We start from the raw sequence: 25,841 nt of genomic DNA on the forward strand, positions 1-25,841 counted from the left end.
GCTAGGTGGTGCAGTGGATAAAGCACCAGGTCTGGAATCAGAGAGAATTATCTTCCCAAGTTCAAATCTGGCCTCAGAGACTTACTGTGTGACCTTGGGCAAGTCACTTAACCCTGTCTGCCTCAGTTTCCTTATCTGTTAAATGAATTGGAGAAGGAAATGGCAAACCACCCCAGCATCTTTGCCAAGAAACCCCAAATGGGGTCACAACTGAACAACAACAAATAACGTCTAAATTCCTCCCAACTCTAAATAATCTAAGATCTTTTGATCTCCCCAAGTCTCCCATTGCCTTTTTTTTAAATTAAGAAATGCCTGGTGGCAGCACCTTACATGAAGGAAGATGTACATTGGCCCTCTTAACTGTGTGGGCCCTGAAGCAGAGCACAAGAGAATTCAGGGCCAGATTTCTATGATTTGTTTTGTAGTTGGGTTCTCTTGGTGCCAAAGGAAAAACCAGGCTAGAATTCAAATGAAATAATCTGTCTGAGCCCTAAAATCAGAACCGTATTTATGCTGCGGGATTCAGAACCCATATCTCATTTCAAGAACGACAGGTTTCTCAAGCAAGCGTACCACAGGATGTGGTATTTGTGGACTGTCAATCAAGCATCAAGCCCAGAGAAAAAATGAACAATTATTCATTCTCAAGGGCCTTGAAATCCGCACTCCAAAAAATAAAATGCTAAAAGGAGTAATTTATTTTGGCCTTAAAAAACATAAGGGGCTGTGTGAACCAGAGACAGACTTGTATGTCAGGGAGTCAAAACTGGAAGCATCTGAAGAGCTGGAAGCTTGACATCAAACCAGGCTTTTCTGATCTCCCAGCACACATGACAACCCAATAAAAGGAGGTGCCAAACTGCCTTCTTTGTTCTGCTGTACAGACACATGGAGAGGGAAGTGAATGTAATTCCTTTCTAGCAGAAACCCTAGCGGTTCCAGCCCTGGAACCCAGTCCTTCAGGCTTGACACAGGTCTTTAAGACATGTGGCGCAGCCTGAAAAAATGATTAATAAAACAGACAAGCCAAGACCAGCAGACCTATCAGAAATGGGATAATTCCCATCCAGTAATAAATGATCACCCAGTCATTTGGCCACGCAACAGAAAGTCATCCTTTTGGCAGGCAGAGAAAGCCACAGGGCCAGAGACACACAATGCTAAAAGATTTTTAGCTTCACTTACAATTAAATTGATCAAACCAGTCATCCCAGTTTAAATTGGAGAAACAGGTGCAAAATATCCAACTACAAGGATACATTGGTTTATGAAGGCAATTTATTGACAGCATATAAATCATCATCATCTAAAGAATATTTATTGGATCAACCAAATACCATTTGCCCCCCCCCCCCAAAAATAATAAAATCAGATTACTCAGATTGTAAACCAAGGAACATAAAGATGGCCTAGGGGTGGTAGAGATGAAGGGGAGGGCTCAGATTAATTCATTCTGCCTTTTTTCTGGGTCTTTTCTTCCTGTATCTCATTAACTTTCAATCTGAGCCTAGCCCTTTCTCAGCTAGCCTCCTGCAGTCAATTCAATAAATATTAAATGCCAACTATGAACAAGTAATTGTGCTAGGCACTACAGATACAAAAACAAAAAAAAAAAAATTAATAGAGTCCCAGCCCTCAAGGAGTTTACTTTCTATTTGGAGGAGGAAGAGTAGATAATGCTTTGTAAGGTGTTATCTCTTTCTGATGTGGACAATTTTGTTAATGAAAAGGGGCAGAAATAAGGATAGTTGTAAGAGAAACACTGAAAGTTGCACAAAGAGAAGACATTTATTCAGAGTGTAGATGACCAAAGTGTCCTGTTTCTTAGCCTCTGATTTTCATATCACTTATAAGTTGAAGTTAATAGCTAGGAAACTCTAATACCTAGAATCATTTTGTGTCTATTGGACAAAGGCATATTGCCTAGAGGTGATTTGTCTGACACAAATGTGAATTTTGATTTCTTGCCATGAGAGAAGGGAATCATTTCATGCTTTGGAGCACTAGAGTTGGTCAAAGACTGCATTCCTAGAGCTGAGTTTGAGAAGAGCTAGTTGTACTACTAAGTACAACTCTTATCTCCACTAAGAACTAAGACAAGGAGAGATTTCCTATACAGATCTAGGCACAGATCTCAGATCCTGTACCTGATACTTGGAAGAGCTAACTGGAAGGGGTTGGGGGGATGGAGGGGAAGTCTTGCTAGTTGATGCTAGAAGCTGAGATGAGTTTAGGGCTCAGAGAAGAACTGAACTAAGCTAAACTTAAGGCTGGGGGAAAAGCTGAGCTTAGAAGAAAAGAACTAAATTTATAGCTCAGAGAGGAGCTGACTGAGAGACCAGGAAAAACTCTAGTCAGGTAGGGAAAAAGACCACTGAGTCTAAATGTAGAAACTCCTCAAAGCCCAGCCAAGAAAACAGACCTGAAAAAGCTCTTCAGGTCCTAGACTTAGGGTTTCGGTTTTACTGCAAGAGCTTAACGCTACCTTGGTAGCCCAGAAGAAGAGTGGTCTGAGAGTAGCCCTCAGGAAAGTGGCTCTGTCCATCATCAAAGCAGTGAGGCCTAAAAAAGGAGCAGCCCTGCCCACCAGCGAATTGGAGTACAGGATGTTTTGGAAGAGGACAAAAGGTAGGAAGGCCTACAGTACAGAGTTATGAGTCAACCTGGGGACATGCTCCTTACTCACAAGCCTCTTTGATATGGTTCTGTAAATTTGTGCCAACTCTCCCCTATGGACACTGGGTGCATCAGTGGGAAAATGTGTCACAAGTTTATAGATGGAATGTTAGGTTTTCATCATTTTTGCTTTGCCTTCTGTTTGTTAAATGTTTCTTTTAAGAATTAATGGGGGGGCAGCTAGGTGGAGCAATGGATAGAGCACTGGCCCTGAAGTCAGGAGGACCTGAGTTCAAATCCGACCTCAGACCAAACACTTGATACTTACTAACTGTGTGACCCTGGGCAAGTCACTTAACCCCAATTGCCTAAAAACAAAACAAAACAAAAAAAAAGAATTAATAGAAGGGCAGCTAGGTGATGCATAGAGCTCTGGCTTTGGAGTCAGGAGGACCTGAGCTCAAATCCAGCCTCAGACATTTGACTCTCACTAGCTGTGTGACCCTGGGCAAGTCACTTAACCCCCATTATCTCACCAAAAAAAAATTTTAAAAAAGGATTAATAGAGTCCACTTGGCTGATTTGTTAGATAGGAAGCACACCAGTTGGTACTCTCAAGCTAGAGTTGTAAGTAGTAGGAGTGTACATCCCACCCTCAGCAGGGTCACCCCCAGAACCATGAGAATGAGCTTTTGCAGGATAGCCAGCCACCTCTGGGAACATCCAGCTTGAGTGAGAATACTAGGGAGTTTTGGATGAGAAAGCCATCCCAGAGAGAAAAAAGGGAGAAGTTAACAGAGTATGCACAAAGACCTGTACTATACATGTACACAAGTGAGTAACTGGAAAAGACATACAAAATAACATAAATTAATTGCATGAGAAAGAGGATGTAAATAACTGAAGGGCATCAAAAAAGGCCTCTTGTAAGTGTAGACACTTGAAACTAGTAGGGGGTCTACGACATGGACGTGATGAAGGAGTGCATCCTATACATGGGGCACCAATTGTGCGAAGACATGAGAGTGGAGACAAAATGTCATATATGGGGAATAGCTGGAAGGCTTTCCAGTCTGACTAGAAAAGAGCAAAGGTAGAACATGTATTAATACCAGATTAAACTAGAAAGGTGGGAGCCAGGTTGTAGAAGGTTTTAAATGCCACATTGAGAGTTTTGTATTTCATTCTACTGGTAACAGGGGGCCATTGATCATTTTTATATACAAGTATGACAGGGTCAGGTCTATATACGGTGTTTATTTTAAATAATAGGAATAGATAGAATATATGGAACACAATTTTGAGAGAACAGATCCATTGAGACACTTTAGGGCAGGTAGGTAGCACATTGGATAGAGTATCAACCTTGGAGTCAGCAGGACTTGAGTTCAAATTTGGCCTCAAACAGTTACTAGCTGTGTGGCTCTGGGCAAGTCACTTACCCCCTCCCAAAAAATACTTTAAACAGCAAAAGGGGTACACGTTTTACTATGACACAATTTGAAAGCTGAAGGTTAATTTCTTGGCAGTATCTTAAGTATTACTGTTAGTCCCTCATTAAGAGATAAAGACATGAGCTCATGTTTCTTTCTCCTTCTGACTTCCCACTTTTCACTTCACTTTTCCCATCACTGACACTACCATTCACCTAGTTTTCCCATGTTAGAAATCTTAGTGTCATCCTTAATTCTTCACTTTCATTGGAGATAGCTACATCATGATTTCCTGTTGATTCCACCACTGCAAATTCTGCCTCTCCTTCCCTATTCTCATTGCCATCATTGCAACATAGGCTTTCATTAGCACCATTGGAGATTCTCTCACCTTTGCTTTTCCCCTATTCTCCCCCCTCCACCTTATTCTTGATACTGTAGGCTGTCAGAATAATCTTCATTATTTGGGCAGTTAGGTGGCACAGTGGACAGAACACTGGCCCTGGAGTCAGGAGGACCTGAGTTCAAATCCAGCCTCAGACACTTGACACTTACTAGCTGTGTGACCCTGGGCAAGTCACTTAACCCCATTGCCTAGCAACAACAACAAAAAAAATCTTCATTATTTATAAGGCAAGCCTAGTCACCAAGTGTTTATCAAGTGTCTGCTATGTGCCAGACACTGGTTAAGTAAGTACTGGGGATAAAAAGAAAGGACAAACTAAACACCACCACAACAACAACCCAGTCCCTGCTCTCAAGCTTACAGTCTAATGGAAGACAACATGTAACAACTCTGCATAAATGAAATACTGAAAAGTAGGTGGTGTACATAAATAAATTAGATAATCAAGGAAGAAATTTCATTTCAGATCTATGGATGGGAAAGAGTTTCTGACCAAAAAGTGATGAGAGGTTCGCAGAAGAAAAAAAAAAGGAAAATTTTTGTTAAATAAAGTAAAAAAAAATTAGACAAAAAAGTCAACCAGGACAGTGAGAATTAGAAAGAAGACAGTTAATCAGGAGAAATTTTTGCAGCAAATTTCTCTGATAAAGGTCTCATTTCTAAGATATATAAGTAATTGATTCAGATTTGTAAGGAAAGGACCTATTCCCTAATTGATAAATGGCCACAAGATATTAGCAGGGAGTTTTCAAGGGAAACTATCCAAATTATCAACCACCATGTAAAAAAGATCCAAATCATGAATGTTAAGAATGAAAATTACAACAACTTTGAAGAGAAAATGTGAGTGACTAAGCTATTCTGAGTTGTGTGAATATTTAAATCATCTACAAAGGAGCTATGAAGGAAGATGCTATCCACTTCTAGAAAGAACTGATATGTGGAACTATATTCTATAGTTTCACATCTATATCTGTGTCAAATGTTGACCTTCTCTAGTGCAGGCTTGGGAAGGAGGGAGGAAAACAGTTTGGAACTCAAATGTAGCGAAAGAAAGAAGGAAGGAAAATGAAAGATGTGGGAGAGCAAATAGGGATGTGGAGTTAGGAAGACACCAGTGTTTGAATCTTGCCACAGATATTTCCCAGTTGTGTGACCCTGGGCAAGTCATTTAATCTCTTTGAACTTAAATTAATAGCCCCAAAAGCAATCCCAGAATTGCTGTAAAGATCAAATGAGATAATGTATATAAAACCCTTTAGAAATCTCAAAGCCTGATTTAAATTTTTTATTAATGTAATTATTATTATGGAAGGAAATCCCCTTTCTCAATAGTTTCTTGAATTCAATTTAAATGGGAAAGAAAACGCCTAGAATCTTTTAAGGGTTTTATGAGATCGAAGTCCTACATGTGAATAAAAAATGAGAGTAGCCAACATCTGACCTGAGAATTAGACTGATTCTGGTACCTAGCAATAGCGTCCTGGAAACAGATGTATCTGGGTACTCTTGTGACCTGAATGCAGCTGACATGCCCAGTCACAGGCCAGACATGCACTTTCAGCCATGCAGCAAGAAAAGACTCCCTGGGAATGTGATTTATGAGGCTAGCAGATTGGACACCAGGCAGGCCTAGCAAATGCCACCTTATAAATATTGATGTAGTAAGTAATTGATGTAATAAGTAATGATGAAAGGGATGTGTAGTAGGAGGAATATCTTCACTTCTCTCCCCCATGAGGGTTAGGCTAGGTTTTCCTTAAAAGCTATTGAAACATTCTTCAATACTTGTTTGGCTCAGGGGTCAAGGGCTGAGACCTTGACAGTACTTGCTCTTTGCTGAATACAAAGCAACCACAAGGAGGCGGGAGTGGGGAGGTTGGTTGGTCAGGATGGGAGTTTCACTCAACTCAATCAACTCAAAAGGTTCTCAATGCCTCTCTTTTTTAGATATTCTTCTCCTGGTTTGGCTAAAAAAATCTCCTTTTGTCAATTATTGAATGATCCACAAGTGTCTCATTTTGTTCCAATATCAGACCTAAACTACCAAGAGACTGGACTGAGTCAGGCCCAGGCAAGAACAGGATGGTTTTAGAGAAACCTGGTAGACTTATATTAACTGATGCAAAGTAAAGCAAGCAGGACCTGAAGAATGCAACTTCAGAAAAACTTCAAAAGACTTAAGAACTTTAATCGATGCAGTGATCAACCTTGATTTCAGAGGCCTGAGTTGAAGCATGTTACCCTCTTCCTGACATTTTGAAGTTAATTTGTCCAAAACAGAACCTGAGTTTCAGGTTGATTCCTCTGAGTTAATCCATTAAGCAATTTGGAGCTATTGTAGATTCTCGAGTAGATGGCAGTAGCATGCAGGATGGATTGGAGGGGAAGGAAGCTGGTGACAGGGCAACCAGTTAGCAAGCGACCTCAATCATTTAGGTGATAAGACACTGAGTAGGGGAGATAAAAGAGAAGGAAAAAAATCTTTATTAGAGCTAAATTTTGAAGGGTTACTGGTTGGAGTAGACTGAGAACAGGTGGGGCCCTAGAATAACAGCAAAAAAGAACCCCTTCCCCCAGATGTAAGGAATTGTTATTTATAGTTCTTTGAGCCAAGGGTTATAAGTGTAAAGGAAGTCCTTTGTGAAGAGTGATTGGGGAAAATGGATGTTGCCCATAAAAGGAATCAGAGGAGTGTTACCAAAAGTGCTCAAATTTGAATTGAACTTTAATGGACAGGAAAGAATCCAACAGGCACAGAGGGAGGAGTGCACAAAGACGTAGAGAAAGAAAATTGCAGAACGTCTTTTTAAAAATAGATTTTACTGATATTTTTCATTGAGAAAGCACCTGCCTTTTCACCAGTCTTTCCAAAATATTTTTCAGTTGACAAGCCTTTATTTTCCCTCCTCACTACCCCCACAATGGGGAAAAAAATTTATAATATGCACATAATACGTAACAAATATGCATAATCAAGCAAAACAAATTCTCTCATTGGCTATGTCCAAAAACATATGTGTTTTATTCTGCCACGTTTGAAATCAATCAATCGCTAAGCATTTATTTATTACCCATATAGTGGTAGGCACTGAGCTGAGTGCTGGGTGCTGGGTATACAAAGACAAAAATGAAACTTTCTCCTGCTCTCAAAAAGCTTATACTTTATTGGGGGAAACAACATGGTTGTGTTAAGAAATACACAATGGAGCTCTGAGTCCTCTAAAACTGGGGTTCCTGGCTCAACTACCCCTTTGGCCAAATTATCCATGTGCTTCTAGATTTAGAGAGATAAAGGAGGAGGGAGTAGGCATATTTTATTCAGCTCCTTATTATTTCATGATGTATGTCCAAGATGGCTCCAAATGTTGAGCTTGTTGGCCAGAGCCAGTGGTGATGCACTGATGAAACCAACATGAAAATGGGAATGGACTTGATGGGGGATTGGGAAGATTAAGAGAAAGGCTTCCAAATTATAGACTTGGAGTTATAGGTGGGATTTCCAGGCAGAAACTGTCCTCTAGGCAGCTGGAAACATAGAGCTAGAGCTTGGCTGAGAGGTTAGGGCTAGATGTGTACTTTAGGAAGTCACTGATGAAAACCTGGGCTGTCTCAACTTCAATCTACTCTTAGCTAGAGGCTTTGTCACAAGGCAGGGAAGCTGATTTTTTTTAAACTTGGAGTGAGAAACAAGTAGAGATTAGAAATGAATTCAATTTAGGACCTTGATAAAATCTCACTTATCTCCCTCAAATTACCGGTAAAGGCATCTGCTGAACCACAGCACTGCAAAATGTCTTTTATTGTTCAATTTTATCTCTGGCAAAGGCCCTTGCTTCTGAAACATTGCTTTAATAGTGACCTCTAGTGTTAGAATAGAATGCCGGCCAGTTAATGGGGAGCTGGAGAACTTCAGTCTTCACTCTAATGGCTCAGAAAGACTGGGGGGGTTTATTGAATCCCCTGTCTTCCCTTAGAAGACCTCATGAAACATGTCAAACACCACTCAGTCCCTGAAATATAGTACAAAGTTCTGGTCACCACACCTCAAGAAAGACATAATGAATCTGAAAAGAGTCTAGAACAAAGGCAAGTAAAATAAAAGTGACAGAGGAGCTTTCTTGTGAAGATATTTCTATGGATTCATGAACTCCTGGATGTGAGTATTCCTCCACCAATGCAGATCACAACTCGTTCTTCTTATAAAGCATAATCTTTGTCCTATGTCTTTCTATAAAATACTCTATAGGGGATCTACCTAACATATGTGCTAGAGGCATCCTTCAGGTTCTTTTAATATTTCATGGGTAGAAGTATAGCTATATCAATCAGGCTTTCCATCTGTCATCCTTTGCCCTCGCTACATGACTTCCTTTCTAGTCATGTTTTTTTTTTTTTATTGAATCTCTTGCTGGAAATCATTAATGTAACATGCTGTATCCTGGTTACATCGTAACTCTCGTTTGCCCTTTGAGTCACCAGTAATAAAAAAGAAGGCTTTAATGTGCTTTCACAATGGTATTCCTTACTTATAGCCACATAGCATCACTTTTTTGTTGTTGAGGGAGGAAAAAGATGTCTGAACCTCCAACATCAGTGTGGGGACTTCCCATCATGGAAACTTTCCACTGTGAATTGGTTCAGCCATTCTGGAAAGCAGTTTAAAACTGCCCCAAAGTCCCTAAACTGTCCATATCTTTTGATTCAGCAATACCACAACTAGGCTTATACACCACAGAGAGAAAAGAAAGAGGAAAAGGACACGTGTATAAAAATATTTGTAGCAATTCTTTTCATAGTAGCAAAACAATAGAAACAGAGAGTACTCACCTACTGACTAAATGTCATACTCTGGCCACTACAGATCTAACTGAGAAGACCATTTAATGTTCTGGGGCTCTATGCAATCAACACAGCCTCATCAACACAGGGCTATCTGGACAGCCTCATCATCTATAGACCTTCTTTCACTTGGATTCCATGTAAGGTCCTCTAGGATACTACAGAACTTCGGTGAACATATCTCCTTGTTTTATGCCTCACAATATTCAAACCAAGTCAGTTCTGTGCTTGCACCTGTAATGGATTCTTGAATAATTTCAACAAATAAATGGAAGATACCTTACTAGAACCCCAAGTCAAATGTGTTTTAAATTTGTCAATACATGTTACCAGATTCCGTATACTACATATACCTGAATCAACATGTGACTCAGAAAAAATGAGAGTTTGCCTGTTCTTTTGTTTTCATAAGGCCATGAGAATGGATTTGTTGAAATAGTTTGTGTCTTTAAGCTTATCAAACATGACCATAATAGGATAAATATTAAATTTATCACCCAAATTGAATTTTAACACTGTAGAAAACTTTAGAGGTCATGTCATCCAAACAACCTCCCCATTTTACAGATTAGGAAACTAAAACTCTTATAGACTAAGGTAAATATACCAGTAGAAGCTTGTGAGCTACAGTGTCAGGATTAATCACCCATAAGGTTGCCCCTAGAACCCAAGCTAGCCATTTTCTCTCTAGAAACCTTTCAAGGCCAGTTAGAATAAGTAAGAGTAAGCCAACAAGTAGGGGAGAAAGCCCAAAATAGGGGAGGAGAAAGTGTGATATATGTAGATCCATGAATTTCCCAGAACTTTTTCAAGGCTTTTTATGTTTATAGCATGTGTACTTTTGGTGTGATGAATCCTATAAGTTTGCTACACACACACACACACACACACACACACACACACACACACAAGTACAAAATTTTATCAATCTTACAACTACTTCTTTCAGTTTTCCAAGGGGCAATGCCTTCTAGGCAAACAGACAACTGAGAATCAGGGGATCTGGTTTCTAATTTTGGCTCTGCCCTGACTCTACCTAGGTGTGTTACCTTGGGTGAGCCATAGAGCCCAGGTTAAGAGCCCCTGGATTGGAGGATCTCTATTATGCCTTTCAGTTCTAGAATCTATAACTTTTTCATGCTGTTATGTTAGATAAAAATCTGCCTTATATTTAAGATTCTCTGGAATAAGAGATTCTATGGTACCCCTGTATAACTCATTTCATGGTATAACAACTTCATTGTCAGGAAATTCTTCCTTATATCTAATCCAAAAATTTTTATTCCAGGATGCATGAACATTCAAAAAAATATATTTTGATAACCATATTTTAACATAATTGGTTTCCTTTGTAATCTTATATATTTTATTTTACACATCTAACAATGTTCTTCTGAGAAGGGGTCCATAGGTTTCAGCAAACTGGCGAGGGGTCCATGACACACACACACACACAAAATGGAAGAACCCCTGCTCTCAGGTAAGGCTCTCCAGCCATAGCTCATATCCTCTTAGCCTGTTTTTAGTGGAGGTAACCATTTACTGTTTATAGGTTTGAACCTTTGCCTCAAACCCTACATTCCACCTCCCTCTCTGTCTGTTTATTTGCACAAACTCTCACACATATCTACAGTATGCTCTCTCCTCATCTCTGTTTCAGAATTCTTCCTTCCTTGAAGAGCTTTCTCCTTCTTTAAATTACCTTCTATTTATCTAAGTACAATCTATGTTCCAACCCTCCCCTGATAGAATATAAGATCCTTGAGGGCAGAAACTCTCATTTTTCTTGGAATCCACTGAACAGTTCTAGATATATAATAGGCACTTGATAAATGTTTGCAGAATTTAATTGCCAGGAGTTTTTGAGGCACAGAAGTTCCCACTCTAATCTTTAAAGTTCTTAGAGGGGGAAAGACCTTCGAAGTTAATATAAATTCTACTCTTGCTGCCCATCAATTATACTAGCTCTCAGTTAGAATGTAGCATAATGAGAAGGAAACAAGGAATTAAACATTTATTAAATGCCTACTAAGTGTCAGGCATTGTACTACTTTCAATCATTATCTCATTTGATTCTCAGAACAACCCTGGGAGAGAGGTGGTATTTTTAATTCCCATTTACAGTTGATGAGACTGAGGTAGACAGAGTGACTTGCCTAGGGTCACACAACTAGTAGGTGTCTTGAGGCCAGATTTGAATCCATGTTTTCCTGACTCCAGGCCCAGAGCTTTATCCACTGCACTACCCAGCTATTGGAAAAATCATTAAATTAAGAAATGATGACCTAAAATTTGGCCTTAGCTCTACCATGAACTGCACGATACTGAGCAAGCCATGTGAGCTTTTATGGGCCCATAAAATAGAGGATCAGACCAAGGGGATGTCTGAGGTCCCTTCCAGCTAACTGGAGATGAAAATTCAGTTGTTTCAAGTCTTGATCCAGAAACCTGGGAAACAATCTCCTCTGACAGTGGAGAAGGTTGGCTCCAACCCCCTCTTTACAGATATGCTTGGTACAACATATCAGAGCAAGTTTTTGTTGAAAGAAAATTAAACCGGTATGTATTCTGTAGTAATTAAGTGGTGCAAAGTCCTACTGAATTCCACAGTGAATGTTTTCCAGTGTCACTGTTCTCATAGGAAGTACGCTACTATTATCATATCCTAGATATTAGTAAAGGAATTTATGTGTTCTTCCAGTATAGAAAGTAGTAAGAGATCATTCCAACAGAATTCAAAACTGTTATAACAAAGAATCAGGCCAAGGATTTGTCTTTGTTTACAACCTTCTTGCTTCTGCATAGACAAACTCACCCACACTCCTCATGTGTCACTCATTTAGTAATAACTGCGTTCTTTTCCTGCTTTTTACTCCCTCTTCCTTCCTTCTTTTCCTCCTTCCTTCCTTCTTTCTTTTTTTTCCCCATTTCCCCTTCCCTCCTCTCTCTTTTCTTCTTCCCTTTCTTTTTTCCTCTTTCCTCCCCGCTCGCTCTTCTATCTTCCCTCCTCTTCTTTTTCCTCTCTTCTTTAATCTCTCTTCTTCCATTTCCTCTCTTTGTCCTCTCCTTCTCCCTTCTTTTTTGTCTTCCACAAGAACTACTTTTCTAGGTCTTGTTTCTTTTCTGTTAGAAAACTGGAGAAAAACAATAAACAGGGAAGATCTTACACCTAGACCCTACTCATCAGTTAAGCAGTCCTATACCTCACCCCAGACCAATTTCCTTTTCAAACCTGTATGGAAGAAGGTGAGGTGGATTTTCCCAAAGCATCACATTCTAGCTCTTCATCTTCAGAGGCTGCCAGACCATTTCTCCCGGTCAGTAGGTCATTCCTATGAGGCACTGGGACACATGCAAAATGAAGTCCATTCACTAAAAACAGAATCCAGGAAATCACTCTGGGTTGCCTCCTGAGCACTAAGTCATTGTCCCTCTTCAGCCTTTAATTTCTCCAGATTCAGTCACTCTGATTTCTTTATATTGTCTTTCTATATTTTTTTTATTTTCCATCTTTGTGGCATCTGGGAATGGTGGATTCAAAGTCTTAAATTAATTAAATTAAATGAAGTCTTAAATTAATTAAATTAATGGTGGATTCAAAGTCTTAAAAAGAAGCTCCTGCCCCTAAAATCAGGTAAATTAAGAACATACATGAACATCATGGCAACAAGAAAAAGAAAAATGTTTGTCTAGCATAGACACTGTAGGATAAAGGACAACTAGAGAAATCAGAGGTTCTTTTGTTTTTAGCAAATGTTAAAATATTGGCGAATAAGCAGTATTTTGTGGAAACCAACTTTGGAAAGAGCAAGATTTGTGGTCAAAGGACCTGGCACTGCCATTTGTGCCCTCTATCACCCTTGGGAAATCATTTCAACTCTTTGTAAAATTAGAGTTGGATGGCGCATAGTGGCCCATGCCCCTAATCCCTGCCACTAGGCTGAGGCTGGCAGATTTTCTGAGCTGCAGTTATCTAAACCTTTCTGATGTCTGCACAACCCAGCATTAACATGGAAAATCCTAGGGAACAGTGAGACCAAGTTACCCAAATGGAATGTGGAGCAGGTCAAAGCTCCTATGTCAAAGTGAGACTGGACCATGAACAGCCCCGGCACTTCCAGCCTGGGTAACAATCAGCAATCTGAAAAAATAAATAATTATGTAATTTAAAAAATGAAATATTGAACCAGATGCTTACTAAGCTCCTGTCTGGCTCTTAACCTAGGATCCTAGGATTCTAAAATTACCTTGGTTCTCATTTTCTTCACCTGTAAAATGAGAGGATTGTTCAGGGTAATCCCAGGGTCCCCTCTGGCTCTCAGTACTTTGTTACTACGCTGACCCAGATTCCTCTGGCTCTGGAAGGGCCCCAGTGGTCCAGGGGAAGGAATGGCTATTGGAGTTTTCTAACCTTCTCAGAAACTGTTTCCACTTATTTACTCACCTGGGAAACTGAACCACCTTCCCTTCAGAATGTAAGCTGCTTAAATGTAAAGATTGTGTGACCCAGCACTTTAGCACAGTGCCTGGCACATACCAAGGACCTGATAAATGCTGCATGAATTGAATCGAATCAAGTTGAGTTGAATTGTATTGAATTGAATTGAATTGGGGCTGGGAAGGTATAAACTGTATTCTAGGGTTCTGTTTAATTTTCAAAATTAAGACCCTAAGAAGTATGAATGGTATACAGGGGTCAAAGAAGTACAGGGTCTTTATTTTAGCAGTGGTAGGTTTAGGTGGGAAGTCTCAAGGGCTAGTTTATGATTTAATAAAAGTATTTAATTTGTTTTTGCTCTCTGGAGCCCAGTTCAGACTTCTGCATATTATATTTTGGGGAGAGAGAGTATTTCAAAATGTGTCAGATGTCCTGGGAGGGCATAGGTTTCTGCAGCAGCCATGACTGGCTCAGAAAGCCAGGACTGCAAGGTTTCCTGTTTGATGCAGCTGCTTGGTTCATTGAGGACAGCCAGCACAGGCCAGGACATTGATCACGTTTGGTCCTACTTTTTCTGAGCATGGAGAAATGAGAGCTTCGGCTAAAAAACTGTACTAATCATGCATGGTCATATACATGGTCTTAGCAGCAGGCACTAAGGGATTTTTTTAACCCCTTACCTGAAAGAGGAGATTAGAAGCAGAATGGTGATGTGAATTCTGTGAATGTGAGTCGTGAATGCTCTGGTTCAGGAGACCTCAGTTCATTTCAGGCACAACTGAATTGAATTGGAGGTGGGATGGTATAAACCGTATGACTGACACACAGTAGCTGTGTGTCATTGGGAAAATCACTAAATCTCAGTCTCATTTTCTTCGTTTTTAAAACAAGTAATAATGCTCATATTGTGTATCACACAGGGTTTTTGAGAAGAAAGTGCTTTTTTAGCTTTAACAAGCCACAGGATTGTTAGTTCTGAAGAGGATGATGATAATGATGGTTCATAATAGTGAATAAAAGAGCTTCATTTCCAAATTGACTGGTAGTTGTGGTTCAGTTGTTTCAGTCACGTCCAACTCTTTGTGACCCCATTTGGGGTTTTCTTGGCAAAGATACTGGAGTAGTTTGCCATTTCCTTTTCCAGCTCATTTTACAGATGAGGAAATGGAAGCAAATAGGGTTAAGTGACTTGCCCGGGGTCACACAGCTAGTAAGTATCTGAAGCCATGTTTAAACTCAGGGAGATGAGTCTTCCTGACTCCAGGCCCAGAACTCTATCCTCTGCACCACCTAGTTGCCTACATTGATTGGTACTTAAAAAAAAAAAAAAAGAACTTTTTTTTTAAAATAGAAATAAATGTAAAGACTTATAGTTGGGTTCAAAATATCAACTTCACACGTACGAGATGGGGGAAGTATGGCTAGAATGCAGTTTCTCTGAAAAAAAGATTTAGGTGTTTCAGTGAATTGCAGCCTCAATAAGAGTCAACAATCTCATATGGTCACCAAGAAAACAAATGCAATCTCAGGCCACGTTGAAAGAGGGGGTGTATCCAGGACTACGGAGCTTATAGGTCCATTTTTCTCTTCCCTGCTCAGATTACATCTGGATTGTGTTGAGCCCAACATGTCACATTTTAGAAAGGACATTGATTAGCTAAGGAGACTCAGAGGCCACCAGATGGTGAAGGGCCTTTAGTATATACCATATGAGGGTCAATTGAAGGAGATCAGGGTAAGCAGCATATGGGAACGTGTTGGCTTTCTTTAAGTCTTTTTTTTTTTTTTTTGAGGCAATAAGGGTTAAGTGAGTTGTCCAGGGTCCCACTGGGTCTGAGGCTGAATTTGAACTCAAGTCCTTTGGACTCCAGGGCTGGTGCTCTATCCACTATGGCACCACCTAGCTGCCATAAGTCTTTAAAGGGACATCCTATGGAACAAGGATTAGATTTAGACAGCCTTTTCTCAAAAGTAGCTTGTTCTAGAACATGTTGGACTAGATAGGCACCTCCGTGCCTTTCCCTTGCACTCACTCTGGCCTGTTTCCAAGTCTTGTTGTCTCTCTCTACACAACATCTCTCATGACCAATATCTCTTCTCTCCACTCTCGTGCAAGGTCCTCATCACCTCAGGCCTGCTGTAAATAGCCTTCTTGTTAGCCTCCTTGCCTCTAGTCTCTCCCAATTCCAGACCAACCAAAGTGAGTTTCCTAAAGCACAGATCTGATCACGTCACTCCCACTACTTATGAAACTCGGGCGGGTCCCTAATAATCTTTGTAAAGTGTGGCACGTGGCACACATCAGGGACTTCGTAAATTCTTGTTGCCTTCCCCCACCCCTCTCCCACTACTGCCAGGATCAAATAAAAACTTCTGTTTGGTTTTTAAAGCCCTACATAACCTGACCCTTTCTACCTTTCTAGTCGGCTTATACTTTACCTCCCTCCAGGTACTCAGTGATCCAGGAACACTGGCCTTCTTGCTTTTATTATTGCTCACACAGGACCTTCCATCTCCCAAATCCACGGTGTTTCACTGGCTGTTCTCCATGCATGGAATGACCTCCCTCCCCACTCTGACCTCCTGGCTACCCTGAAGACTCGTTTCAAATCCCACCTTCTGCAAAATACTTTTCCTCATTCCCTCTGAGCACCATCCCTCGGAGATTACTTCTCACTTAAACTATCTGTATCTATATTATCTCAGATAGATATCTAGATATCTATCAATGTACGTACATATCACGTATGCATGTAGTCGTTAATACGTCGTCTCCTCCATTAAAATGTGAGATCCTTTAGGGCAGGGCCCATGTTTTTGCCTTAGCATCGAGTCTGGCAGTCCCAACCCCCTGCTCCTCCGTATCACATTCTCCTTTCTAGACTTCAGGTCCCCATCTCTTAGTCACTATCTTTTAACGGCATGACTTGGGCTGTTCGTCCTGGCCTCATCCTGTTTACCCACAGACCATTTTCTCCTGCTGTCTGGTCCTTTCTTTTTCTCTATGGGCTGATAGGGGCTTGGTTTGGTTACTGATCGATAGATAGCCTCTGAGGCCCCTTCCAATTCTGAATTTCTCCAGCAGGAAGGATTTGGAGAAAAAGAATCAACCTCAGAAAAGAACCATCCAGCTGGGCCCCATTCATCTTTAATTAGAATTAGATAATTTTTTGCCACTTAAGCTTTTTTAAAGAGGAAAGACCTCAGAATTAGCAGCTGGGGGCGGAGATGCCTTAGCTCAACTTTGTATTGAATAGGTAGGTCACAACCATGGCTTGAGTTCAGCAACAGACAGGGGACCAAGGAGGGAGCTCCAAATAAGGGAACATGGTAAAAAGAGAATCTTTGAAAATTGTCCAGTAGTTATAAATATAAATGACAAATGCTTATAAGCTGATGTGAGGATGAATAGTAAAAACAAGAGGGCCAAAGAGAAGGCTTGAGTGTAACTGAGATTCCTAAATGCGAATTGACTGGATCTGCTCAAAGGCCGATCAGGGAATTAAAGGCAGAAGGCAGCAGGACTAGAGGTCTCTTTCCTCCCTCCTCATTTGCACAATTCACTGGCCCTCTCAAAACACAGAGAAAAAGAAAGGACCAGACAGCAGGAGAAAATGGTCTGTGGGTAAACAGGATGAGGCCAGGACAAACAGCCAAAGCCATGCTGATAAAAGATAGTGACTAAGAGACGGGGACCTAAAGTCTAGAAGGCAGAATGTGATACGGAGGAGCAGGGGGTTAAGAAGATCATATTCTATTTGGATTACCTCATTTTTTAAAAAAAGGACATAGCAGAAATAGAATCAATCCAGAGAAAAGCAAGCCAAAAGTTGAATCCCTCACAGCTTCCACATAAGGAGATGTTTAAATGGCTCATGAGATTTTCTTGGAAAACATAAAATGAGAGGCAGCTTGGTGAAACAGATTAAACCTGGGTTTGAAGTTGCTGAGACTTGCTAGCTAGCTGTGTGGCCTTGAGCAAGTCACCTGACCCTTCTGAGCTTCAGTTTCCACATCTGTGAAATGGAGGTAATAATACTTGCAATACCCACTTCACAGAGCTGTTGTGAGGCTCAAAGGAGATGGTTGTAAAACATTTTGAAAATCTTAAGGTGCTATATAATCACAGATCTGGATCCCTAAATAAATAAACGTCAATTATTACTATGATTAAAAATGAGAAGAGAAATGGGAAATTCATAGGCCCTCTTTGACTCCTCTGGCTAATAACTACTACCACCCCCTGTCCCCCAATTTACCTTGAACTTATTTTGTAGGGAGCAGCTAGGTGGTCCAGTGGATAGAGGGTCAGACCTGGAATCAGGAAGACCTGGGTTTAAACCCATCTTCAGACACTTACTAGTTGTATGACCCTGGGCAAGTCACTTAACCTTGTTTGCCTCAGTTTCCTCATCTGTAAAATGAGCTGGAGAAGGAAATGGCAAACCACTCCAATGCTTTGTCAGACACAATTGAAAAATGACTAAACATATTTTATAAGTACTTATTGTCTTCCCTCCCTCTCTCCTCCCATTTTTGTTGTGTAAACTCTTTGGGGTCAAGAACTGTTTCAGTTTTGTTCTTATGTTCTCAATGCCTGGAATATAATGGGTATTTAATAAATATTTGTTGATTCTTCCTCTTTATTGAGCACTTACCACCTGTAAGGTGCCCAGGGACATCCAGAGATCTAAGACAAGCTTTAAAGTCTTAAGGAACTTACAATCTGGTAGGGGAAACAGCATGCACACGAATAACTACCATACCAGGTAGGCAGTAAGTGAGGAGTAACCCAAGAGAGGAATAAACAGAGGGCTGTAGGAAGACAGAGGAGGAGAGATCACTTCCAGCTAGAGGGGGATGGAGGGAAAACTTCCCGGAGGTGGCATTTGAAGTGGACCCCAAACAGCAATGAGAGCAAAGCACAAAGGTGGGAAGGACAACGTATGTTTTCAGGATGTGAGAAGTCCAAATGGCACAGCATACATAAAAGACAGTCCTGGGAGATGGGGCTGGAAAGATACAGAAGACAAATCATTATTGATCACTCACTCAGTTGTTCTATAATCTCTGGGGAAGAGAAGAATGAAAGAGAGTGGAGGAGAGGTGTCACATTTAAAATTAAATGAGAATGAAATTTAAGAGCAAATGAATATTTTTGGTCAGATGTTGCACAATTAAATTTGCAATCATACTACTCTCAGTTATCAATGAAATAAGTCTTGATTCTGCCACTAACTTGCTGTATTACTTTGGGCAAGTACTAACTTTGTAACTATGGGTAAATCATCTTTCAGCCTCAGTTTCCTCATGTGTTAAATGGGGATAAAAACTGCACCTAACAGGTTTGTTGTAAGGCTCAAATTATATGTGAGTGTGTATGTATGTGTGTACATATATATGTATGTGTGCATGTATATATATATATATATATACCATTTTGCAAACCTTAAAGTGTTATCTAAATATTAGCTATTATTATTTACCTCTCTGAGCTTCAGTTTCCCCCTCTCCATTAAATGGTAAACTCCTTGAGGGCATAGATTGTCTTTTGATTTTTTTTTTTGTTATTCCCAGTGCTTAGCACAGTACCTGGCACATAGTAGGTACTTAATACATGTTGATTGACTGACTTTATAAAATGATTTCTAAGTCCCATACAATTCTAAAACACCTTAGAGAAAAACAAAACCAGAGTCCCATACCAATGGGTTTTGGGACTCAGATTACACTTACAAATGGTAGAAATTGGAGAGCAATTCTTTGTATTAAAACAGACATCCTCCCTTTAGGAAAGTTTTCACCAATGGTCCCCCTGAGTAACAAGTTCCCACAGAGCATTTAAAATGATTTAATTTACACATGACTTCTTAGGGACATGCCCTTTGCATAAATCAAGGCACTTCTCTAACATGTCTGCTACTTTTCCTCTCTCTCTCTCTCTCTCTTTCTCTCTCTCTCTTCTACTCCTTCCTCTCCCTCTCTCTAGCTGTCAGTAGGGAAGATATTCCTGGAGATATCCTTGACTCTTGGGAACCCACACTATTTCCTTCACTTGGAATTGAGTGGTAGTATTGTGTAGAGGAAAGGGCTCAGGACTCAACATCATAAAATCTGAGCTTAAGTACCAGCACAGTTGTTTTTTAAGACATTTATTGATATCTTTTGTTTTCAAATTGCCCCCACTCTCCTCCCAAAGAGAGTTCCATCATAACAAAGAATTTTTTAGAATAGAACAAATAAAGAAGGGAAAAAAATCAACAAAAGCAAGTAACACTACAGAAAAATCTGACAGTGTATTCATTATTGTAGACCCATAAACAGCCACCTATACAAAGGAGCAGGAGGGAAGGTGTTTCCTCATATCTCTTCTTTGGTGCTACTCTTCTCCTGGGTAATTTCACAACAATCAATTTCTACTATTATGTAATTGTTCTTTCCATTTTCTTTATTTCATTCATCAGTTCACATAAGTCTTCCAATGCTTCTCTATAGTTATCTTGTTTGCTATGCCTTACCAGCACAATGACATTCCATTACATTCACATACCTAAATTTATGTAGCCATTCCTCAGTCTATCAGCATCTGCTTTGTCTCCATTTCTTGGTTACCCCAAAAAGCCAAGCACTAACTCTTCCTAGCTGCATGACCCTGGGCAACTCACTTAAATTCTCTATGCCTTATCTATAAAAATGGAAATTATCTCAAATGCCACCCTACCTCACTGGGATGTTAGGAGAAAAGTGCTTTGTAAACCTTCAAGTGCTCTGTGAATGTGAACAATTAAATCATTCTTTTCATCCAAGTTCGATGGAATTGAAATAGAAATGGTCTTTGGACAGGTCACTAAGCTGCCATTTTTTTCTTCTACATTTAGTGTTCTACGAGCTGAAATAGTTACTTTTTGCAACTGAATTAAAGTAGTGGAATGGAAACCCCACTTGTGTAGGTGCACTAGAAATCATCATCGGGACAAGTCAAGTGGCAATTAAATGACAGGCATGATAGATTTCATTCTATTCTCATCTAGTTTTGATTTTATCTACTAATAAGCACTCTGTAGGAGCAGCTAGGTGGTACAGTGGATAGACCTCCAGGCCTGGAGTCAGGAAGACCTGAGTCTTCTGGTCTCAGACCCTTACTGCCTGTGTGACCCTGGACAAGTCATTTAACTTCTGTTTGCCTTATCTGTAAATTGGGAATAATAATAGCACCTGCCTCCCGGAATTGTGGTGAGGATCAAATGAGATATTATTTTTAAAGCACTTAGCCTAGTGCCTAGCATATGGTAAGTACTATACAAGCGTTAACCACATATTATTGTTGTTATTATTGTTATTTTTTATTAATTTTTTATTTTTAGTTTTCAACATTCACTTCCATAAGATTTGAGTTCTAAATTTTCTTCTCCTCCCTCCCCTCCCCCCTCCTCAAGACAGAATGCAATCTGATATAGGCTCTACATATACATTCATATTAAACATATTTTCACATTAGTCATGTTGTAAAGAAGAATTAGAACCAATGGGAGGAACCACGAGAAAGAAGAAACCAAGGAAGAGAGAGAGAGAGAGAGAAAGAGAGAGGGAGAGAGAGAGAGAGAGGAGAGAGAGAGAGAGAGAGAGAGAGAGAGAGAGCAAATAGTATGCTTCAATCTGCATTCAGATTCCATGGTTCTTTTTCTGGATGTGGATAGCATTTTCCATCATGAGTCTTTTGGAGTTGTCTTAGATCCTTGTATTTCTGAGAAGAGCCAAGTCTATCAAAGTTAGTCATTACACAATGTGGCTGTTACCACGTACAATTTTCTCCTGGTTCTGCTCACTTCACTTAGCATCACTTCATGTAAGTCTTTCCAGATTTTTCTGAAGTCTGCCTGCTCATCATTTCTTATGGAACAATAGTATTGCATTACATTTATATACCATAACTTGTTCAGCCATTCCCCAATTGATTGTTACCGTTATTTTGAAAGCTTCTCATTGCATGTAGTAGTTAACATTATACTGACTAGGGTGCTAACTCAATCAAAGATATCACTAGAGCCCAATTTACCAACATTTTGGGGTTGTTGCCAGGCATTCAGAGCTACCATAACAGTAGCAGGGCACACACAGTCCCACTAGACATCTCCCTAGCTGGTACTTCCCTATTTTGCTGTTGCCATCCCAATCCATGGCCCCTCCCCAACTATTCACATAGGGCTTTGAAAGCATTATCATGATTATTTTATTGTTGGGCATTTGTGCAAATGTTGATCAGGGCTCTTTATTCCCTAACAATCATTTAAAAGAAGGAATTGGATTATATGATTTCTAACTTCCTTTCCAGCTCTAGTAGGCAGTTAGGAGGTGAAGTATGAATAGAATGCTGGGCTTGGAGTCAGGAAGACAAGTTTGAATTCTTCCTCGGACACTAGCTGTGTGACCTTGGGCAAGTCATTTAACTTTTCTTAGCCTCAGTTTCTTCATCTGTAAAATGGGGCTAATAATAACACCTATATCAGAAGGTTATTGCAAGGACCAAATGAGATAATACCTCTAAAAATACTAGCTATTGTTATTTTAATACAGTTCTAGTGAAAACTGGGGATTTTCAGGACATAGAAAGCCAGCCTCCATTAGGAATCAGGCAATGACTTCCAACAACCTGTCCCCTTTTTTCTCCCCCCAATTTCTATACATCATGCTCAATCATGCATTCACGAACATATGCACACCTCCAGGAGGCTAGATTAAATGTCATTTATCTAAAACAAACTTTGCAAATGCATTTTTTTAACCTGCCCTGGTGACCACAGCTGTGGTTACAAAGAAGTCCTAAATGTCATCCATAATCACATATTTTGCTCCATTGATCTGTCATAGAGATGGCCAGACCCAGATTAAAATGTCATCGGGCCATGTTTAACAAAATAAATAAAAATATAACGTAACATAGATGATAGTCATTTGTGGTTTTCTAAGTCAATATATGACTGTAAGGATCCAATTCTGTTTGAGTATGATACCAGTGCTCATCTCTCCTCAGAACCTCCACTGGGCTTTCACAGGGCCTCAGAGTCTTGGTTGTAGTAGAAGAGCCAAAAGACATTTCAGTTGCTTTCAACTGTCAAAAGACTTTGTTCAAGACAGAACTAACATCAATTCTCTCTGTTTTGTCCACAAAGCCCAAGTGGATATTTTGGGCAGCTTCAGATAAAAGGATACATTGATAAAGAGTCAGATAGGAATATAGGCATGTGTATATGGATACACATATATTTATTTCAATATCTCAATGTTCCATGATTTCGTAGGTATGGATGCTCCCACATCCACAAAACCCATCTACATGGAAGGCAGGGTGGGGCCATGGTAAAAGCACTCGATTTGGTTTCAAAGAACCTGAGTTCTTATCTGGTCACCTGTGTGATGTTGAGCAAATAACCTCTCTGGGTCTCAGTTCTCTCATTTGTAAAATGAAGGTATTGGACTCCATGACTTCCAAGTTCTCCTCTCACTCTAGATCCACAATCCCTAGAAAATAGTCTCATGGCACCATGGCCCCCTGGAGATGATATTCTCTCAATTTAGAAAGGCTGGTCCTTGGACAACATATACAATCACATACATGCACATACACACGTATAATTGGGTCCTTATTTGAAGCATTTTCTTCATAGTAGGACTTACCAGAGCTTGGGCTCCAATGACAAAACCTTAAAGAACTCTAGGTCCCCTTTGTTGTAATGAAGCATTGTAATGGAAGTTCAGATAGATAGATAGATAGATGACTGGGTTCAGATTAAAATACCTCCATTCTCCACCATGGAAGTATACAGCTCAACTAGATGCATTAAAATCGTCAGGGTCTTGCCTTCCAGCAGAAGATGAGGCACAGGTAATAGGGGGACAAGAGTCTGAATAGGATGAAAACACTGATCAGTTTCTTGTTGGTATTTCTAGCGTTTTTGCTCATACATAAAATATGTTAGGTACATCCTTGAAAATGGCCCTCTTCCCATCCTCCTACCACCTTGTCAGGGTCAAATATATTAGGGGGTAATGTTAGAGAGAGGCCACTTTCTGGCCTGAGCTGGCTGGTAAATTAACTTATGCTAAAAGGCTGTCTGCACAAATCTCTCAGCTTTATCATCCCTGTTTCTCTCTCTTTACATATCCCAGACATTTCATTTCTCCGTGAATGACATCTCATTTCATTCCCAATGTCATTTCACCTCCTTTCAGCAAATGAAATTTCTCAGTGAAGAGGAAATTCACTGACCCCTTCTGAAAGTGACAAGGACACCTGTGTGTGTGGATGTGTGTGGGTGTATGGGGGTGTGTGTCCCAGACAAGAACAACATTCAATGCTGCATCACTGCTAGATTTCTCCAATGGCCTCTCTTGTATTAGGTCCACATAGGGCAGTAACTTGAACTCAACTGGATCAAAAACAATTTGTAGTGGGAGCGTAGGAAAGTACAAGGAAAGTAAGGCCTCTGACTACACAGAGGTTGTGGGGAAAAGGAGGGTGGAACCAGGGGGGTGATTTTCAAGAATTCCGGGGATAGAACAGGTCTTCATCCTGCCTGGTGACAAGACAATTCCAATTTAGCCAGGCTGCTCCTCAGACAGCAGGCATACAATCAGTCCATTGTTGGACCTGCATTCAAAGCCTTTTCTGCTTGAAGATGCTATGACATGTTCCACCAACATAGCCTACTAGGCTATGTTCTTACCCAGGCATTCCCCCTTGACATGATGAGGAATCAGATCTGAACTCAAGTGGAGACTCTTCTACTCATGAGCCTTACAATTTGCATTTAAATTGATCTACGTTGTCATGGATTATATTTCATACATGCTAAGGAGGCACCGGGGTGCTTGTATAAATGACCTAGCAAGCTTGTTTCCTGCGAAAGAATCACAATATTAAGTTTAGATGGGTCTCATTTTCCTCAAACCACTCTGGAGTTTTGCGCACATGTTCCCATTCTGCCAATTTGCTGCTGCTGCCGCCTCAGCTAAAGAAAAGTAACATGAGCCAGATAGCTTCCCAGCCACACCTTGGGCTAAACTTTCTGAATCCCAAAATAATTATGCTTCACATGTAACCTTGTGCTATTCTGAATTGTGTGATATTTCTGACTGGAGCCAATGTCCATCCCAGATATCATACTTCAGAAGCGCGTGTTCAGTCATCGCCAACCTTTCCTTTCCTAGCTATGACAAGTGCTAAGTTTAGGGAGCCATTAAAAAAAAAAAAAGACTTCCATCAGCATCATCAGAAAGCATTGATTAGAGCATGTGCTGATTTCTATACATAGCAAATGGAACAGTCATGGGACCTGACTTCTAAGAGGTTATAACTTATAATAGGCTGCCCTGAGTTTGTGAAGAGACACACAGTCACAGAGATGGGTAAAGAATGATAAATACATTTGATAAAGCATTCATGTTGCATATAGGCATTGACTTGACTATTTACATGTAGTGAAAATTAAAACTTACAAATTGAATTAGATTTTTTTTATTTAGGGACAGGAAAAAAGGGGGAACAAGGTTTAGAAAAATTATAATATTAACATTTAAATTAGCACAGTGAGCAACTGGGTGGTACAGTGGATAGGGTGCTGGACCTGGAATCAGGAAGACCCAAGTTCAAATCTGGCCTCAGACACTTACTAGCTGTATGACCCTGGGCAAGTCACCTAACCCTGTTTGCTTCAGTTTTCAGTTCAGTGGTTTTTCAGTCATGTCTGATTCTTTGTGACCCCATTTGGGGTTTTCTTGGCAGAGATACTGGAGTGGTTTGTCATTTCCTTCTCCAGCTCATTTTACAGGCAAGGGAACTGAGGTAAACAGAGTAAAGTGACTTGTCCAGGGTCATGCAGCTAGTAAGTATATGAGGCCAGATTTGAACTCAAGTCCTCCTGTCTCCAGGGCCAGCATTCTATCTACTGTACCACCTAGCTGCCCTTGCCTCAGTTTCCTTATCTGCAAAATGAGCTGGAAAAGGAAATGGCAAATCATTCTAATATCTTTGCCAAGAAAACCCACATAAAGGGGTCACAAAGGGTTGGATACAACTGAATAACAAAAACCCTGTAGGACTTAA

Source organism: Vombatus ursinus, unplaced genomic scaffold (genome assembly GCF_900497805.2).
Source record: "Vombatus ursinus unplaced genomic scaffold, bare-nosed wombat genome assembly UNPS02014784.1, whole genome shotgun sequence".
Taxonomy (NCBI): Eukaryota; Metazoa; Chordata; class Mammalia; order Diprotodontia; family Vombatidae; genus Vombatus; species Vombatus ursinus.